Below are 6,000 nucleotides of genomic sequence, written 5' to 3'. Positions count from 1 at the left end.
TACTCAAACCGCTGACTAGGTAGACTCTTCGCCAGCATATCTGTAGGGTTATCATCTGTATGAACCTTGACAAGCTCTATGCGCTTGTCCTCAAGTACCTCCCTGATGAAATGGTACCTGACCTCAATGTGTTTGGTCTTTGCATGAAAGACGGGATTCCGTGCTAGCTGAATAGCACTCATGGAATCACTATGCAATGTCGGTACACCTGTATGAATCCCCAAATCTCCCACTAGCCGATCAAGCCATATAGCCTCCTTGCAACCCTCTGTGGCTGCAACATACTCAGCCTCTGTGGTAGACAAAGCAATGCACTTCTGTGCGCGAGACATCCACGACACTGCACCACCTGCAAAGGTGAACATATAACCAGAAGTGGATCTCCTACTATCCACATGCCCTGCATAGTCTGAATCTGTGTACCCAAGTACACGCATGTCTCCTTTACCAAAGCAGATGCACATCTCCTTGGTACCCTTCATGTACCTCATGATGCACTTAACTGCCTCCCAATGCCTCTTTCTTGGATTAGCCATATACCGGCTAACAACTCCCACTGCAAATGCAATGTCTGGTCTAGTAGCTATCATAGCATACATAAGACTCCCAACTGCTGATGCATAAGGAACCTTGGCCATCATGGCCCTCTCCTCATCTGATTTGGGACTATCTGTATGACTCAGTTTCACATATGGAGGCAATGGAGTACTCACTGCCTTCCCCCCCTCCATATTGAAACGCTGTAATACTTTTGTAACATACTCTTTTTGTAAAAGCCAAAGGAGTTTCCTACTCCGATCACGCGTGATGCGCATACCAAGAATATGACCTGCAAATCCCAAATCCTTCATATCAAAGGCCTCATGCAACTTGGCCTTTAATGCATCTAGCTCATAAGTATTCTTGCTAGCCAATAGCATATCATCCACATATAGTGCCAAGATTATCAGGCTATTATCCTTAGCCCTTTTAGTGTAGAGGCAGTGATCAATTTCACTCCTTCTAAAACCCTGGGACCGAATGAAAGCATCAAACTTCTGATACCATTCTCTAGGTGCTTGCTTAAGACCATAGAGACTCTTCTTCAGCTTGCAAACTAAATGCTCTTTGCCCTTTTCTTCAAAGCCTTCCGGCTGCACCATGTAAATTTCCTCATGCAAATCCCCATGCAAGAAAGCTGTCTTGACATCCATCTGCATAAGCTCCATATCCTCTGCTGCCACTAGTCCAAGCATGCATCTAAGTGTGGTCATCTTCACAACTGGAGAGAATATCTCATCAAAGTCCACACCCTTCTCTTGCTTGAACCCTTTAGCAACCAAACGGGCCTTGTACCTAGGCACATCATCACCTGTGACCTTCATTTTATAGACCCATTTACATGGCAATGCTTTCTTTCCATGTGGCAAAGAAACCAAGTCCCAAGTCTTATTCTTCATAAGTGAACTCATCTCTGATTGCATAGCATACTCCCACTTGCGTTGATCCTCACGCATCATAGCCTCTTTGTAGCAAGAAGGCTCCCCGCAATCAATAAGCATCACATAGTCTACCCCTGGAACAAACCTATCAGGTGGTCTAGACACTCTAGATGATCTTCTCAAGGGCATTTCAGCTTGCTGTCCCACTTGCATATCAGCCACATTTGGCTCATCATTTCCACCAATAGATGATCCATCATCTACCCTTGATTGTATACCTGTGGGAGTACTTGGTGGTACCATTTCTTGCACATTTGGTGCATGGACAGCTTGCTGTCTATCAACATATGCAGGTGGATTCACATCCTGGAAAGCGATTCTCCTCATTTCCACATCCCTCATGGGTGCCTTATGCATCTTCTTCTCATTGAAGACCACATCATGGCTGCGTATGATCTTCTTTGCTTCTGGATCCCAGAGACGATAGCCCATCTCTCCACTTTCACCATAACCCAGAAAGATGCATTTCCTAGATTTAGGATCTAGCTTCTTTCGAAGCTCTTTTGGCACATGTGCATATGCCTCACACCCAAATATACGCAAATGAGAGTAAGAGGGCTTCTTGCCACTCCATGCCTCTTCAGGAATATCACCATCCAAACTCTTACTAGGTGATCTATTGATCACATGCACTGCAGTCTTCATTGCCTCAGCCCAAAAACCACCAGAAAGACTTGCATTGGAAAGCATGCATTGCAACCTTTCTTGAATGGTACGGTTCATCTTTTCTGCAATTGGATTTTGCTCTGGAGTACGAGGGGATGTGAGCTCCCTCTTAATCCCACGTGTATCACAGAAATGCTGAAAGTCATGAGAGAGATACTCTCTACCATTGTCAGTTCGTAGGCATTTAAGCGTTCTACCTGACTGATTCTCAACCAAGGCCAGCCATTTGTGAAATACCTGGAACACATCACTCTTCCGAGCTATAGCATAAGCCCACACTTTCCTAGTTGCATCATCAATGAATGTCACATAGTATTCAGCCCCGCCTAATGACCGTGTAGGCATGGGACCACATACATCTGAATGCACCAAATCAAGCATTTTAAACTCTTTCTTTCCCCTTCTTTTATGGGCTGATTTAGTCTGCTTCCCATAGAGACAATGCTCACAAAATTCAAAATCAGAGAAACTCAAATGCGGTACATAACCCAAATGGCATAAGAGTTTCATTCCATTCTGGCTCATGTGCCCCAACCTGCAATGCCACAAAGAAGTGCTTGGCTGCTCGGTTATTGCAACAACATGATCAAATACCCCTGATACATGTAAGGGATACAAAGTCCCACACTTGGCACCCCTGGCCAAAAGCATAGAGCCCTTCTGAATTTTCCAACTCTGAAAGCCAAAAGTGGTGTGAAAACCAGCATCATCTAGCTGACCCACTGAAATAAGACTCTTGGTCAGCTTAGGCACATGTCTCACATGTTTCAAAACAAATGCAGACCCATTTGCAAAAGAAAACTTTATGTCACCTGCTCCCACTATGTCACATGCATAGTCATTTCCAAGATGCACACAACCTGTCTTTCCACTATCATAAGTGGAGAACCATTCCCTATGGGGAGTAACATGGAATGAAGCGGGAGTAACATGGAATGAAGCACCAGAATCCAAAATCCAATCCTGGGAATATGCATCATCTGAAGTGGTAAGCAACTCTGCAGATAAACTAGACGTGAAGAGAACGTCATTGTCACTATCATGTGTGACTGCATTGATCTCCTCGATCTTCACTTTTCCTTTGTCCTCCCTTGGACTCTCTTCCTTTTGATTTGCACCCCAATTTGCATTCTTTTTCTTATCCCTTTGCTCTCTTTTGAGCTTGTAGCAATCCTTTTTCATATGGCCCTTCTTGCCACAGTGGTAACACTCAATGTTCCGTGCCCTGGATTTGCTACGTGACTTCCCTCTTTCTTGGGACTTCCCCCTGAACTGTGATCTACCCCCTTGCACATTTAAGGCTGCATCCTGCTTGTTGCCATCCATAGACTTCCGTCTAATCTCCTCGGCCAACAAGCTACCCACAACATCATCAAATTTCAGTACTCCACCAGGTGCAGAGTTACTGACAGCTGTACGGAAGGTATCCCATGAGGATGGCAATGAACATAAGAGAAATATTGCCCTAGTCTCCGCATCAAAATTCATCTTTTGAGCTTGAAGCTAGCTGAAAATAATATTGAATTCATTCAAGTGAGAAGCAATGGAGACCCCTTCCTTCATCTGCAGCTCAAACAACCTCTTCATGAGGTAAACTTTATTAGAGGCAGTTTCCTTCTCATAAGTGGCACACAGTTTCTTCCACAAATCTTCCGTAGTCTGCTCATTTACTACTGTGAAATAAACTGACTCTGCAAGATGAAGTCTAATAGTAGACTTTGCTAATGCATCCAACTCATTCCAATCATCCTCAGACATATTTGCAGGCTTAGCTTCAATCACTGCCGAGGGTTTAATCTACTTCTTTTGAATAAGCACATCCCTTATTTGTTCTTTCCACAAAGAAAAGTTTGTCCCATCAAACTTTTTAATGCTGAAAAACTCCTTTTCAGACGTGGAAGAGGATGCCATGATGCAAATGAAACAAAATCCCAAATGCTAGTGCCTACAAGAGAGAATCACACCAAATACTAGGTGCACCCAAACGTGTATGGCACAATAGACTGAAATATCACAAAAACTCAAAGCTCAAAGCATCAAAAGATGCATCTGACTCATGTGCATATACTATGCATCCATATGAGCAAATCTGGCCCAAAAGAAAATGCCAATAAGTGCCAAATAACTCAAGCATAAACACCGTCCACTGGCATATGCATCAATTATATCTCATCCAAGAGAGCATAGCACTAGCAGTGCATCACCTGCAATGTGTCAAAGCTGTCCCTCAGCTTAAAATAGCATCCATGTGCAAAGCGTCCATAAAAAATAGCATCCCACAAGGCAATTTGGGCCTATCAGCACATCCAACAAGGACCGCAATGCATCCAAATGGCCTATAAATCATCCACTGCAACCCAATGCATACCACGAATGAGCGTACACTGCTCAAACTGCAACCAGAGTGATCTGCATAAGGTATGCTCAAGAAATCATAGTCCCACGGTAATGAGCGCTACTGAAAATAGAACCTGAGATGCCTCAAAACATGGGCGCCATTGCATAATCGGACTCAGCAAGAAAATCTGAAAATATCTCTCTTCTGCCAGAACTCCAAAATCCCAACCGATGAGTGAGAAATGGGAGTCAACACTTATCCACTGCCATGTGGCATAAATCTAAGGTTTCAAAACCTTAGTATGAAAAATGCATAACAGAGAGACGAAATCGAATACACAGAGATTTATAACTCTGAGAATCCTCCACCGAATCACGCAAGAACTGATAGGTAGGGGTTTTTGGGCATCCGGAACGCAATGGGACAGACGGTTTTGGAAACCGTGGTCTCAATCACTGGGTCCAACAAACGGACTGAAAAACGTTTTTGGAAACAGAGCTGTTTGTAAACTCCACCGGAGTGCGAATGATGAGCAACATAGAAGTTTTAGGACCTCCTGAGTCCACCGGAACTGACAGATCTACAAATGGTTGCTCCAAACTTGAGTTCTAACACCCAGGCAAAAAACGCAGGAATTGACACAGTGAGTCAGAAATCCACTGAAATGATCCCAGATTCAAGAATGAAGATGTTTCCAAGCTCCTGAAGTAATGTGGACACCAAAAGCAAGCAATAGGTGCCTCGACAAGTCAATACGGGGTCTCTGTCATCGAACGGAACAGGAAAAAGCTCAAAAAACGACTTTTTCTTTGAAAGCTCTTAACAGGCTCTCAAAACCACTTCGCAAAGCCAAAGTGACTTTTCCAAAGGTTCCTCCAAGGTCTCTGCACACTCGGATGCAAGTAAAGTCGCCCACAAAGCTTCTCCTTCCTCCTCCAAAGCTGGTGAGCTACAAGCATTCACGCATGCTCAGCTATACCACCCGGGCTCTGATACCAGTTGAGAGTGCTCTCAACGGAAGCAAGAACGGAAGAAGGAGAGAGAGAGACAGAGAGCCACACAAGTTTGGTGGGTGCAAAACCACCCTAATCTTCTTTTTTTCATTCATTTATATATGTGTTTGAGTATTGTACATAACTGGGGTTAAGGCACAGTGACCTTTAACCCCCACACTCCTCACAAAATCATTGGCATTTTTAATATGAAGCAATGTATTTTATAGCTTATTTAGGTTTTGGAATACGATGTGCCATGGAGTCTTTGTGTTAGTAGGCATAGAGCTATCTTATAGGGTTAAATGAGGAGGTTTTTCGCTTAGCCCTTATATCTTTGGGTCACTTAGGTGTACCATTATGGGATTATTCCCATGCCAATGCTAATGCCACATGTTAAGGTGCAAGGGCACCCAGCTCCTTAACCTCTATTTTCCATTATTTCCACTTAGTCTAGGGGTCCCGATGGGGGGGTGTTAGGACCACATGAGGCCCATATTTGAACACCACTCCTTGGTCCTAA

This window comes from Dipteris shenzhenensis, chromosome 31, assembly GCF_047967505.1.
Source record: "Dipteris shenzhenensis isolate YYH24624 ecotype China chromosome 31, Dip_SZ_1.0, whole genome shotgun sequence".
Taxonomy (NCBI): domain Eukaryota; kingdom Viridiplantae; phylum Streptophyta; class Polypodiopsida; order Gleicheniales; family Dipteridaceae; genus Dipteris; species Dipteris shenzhenensis.
Note: the sequence above shows the minus strand (reverse complement) of the source record.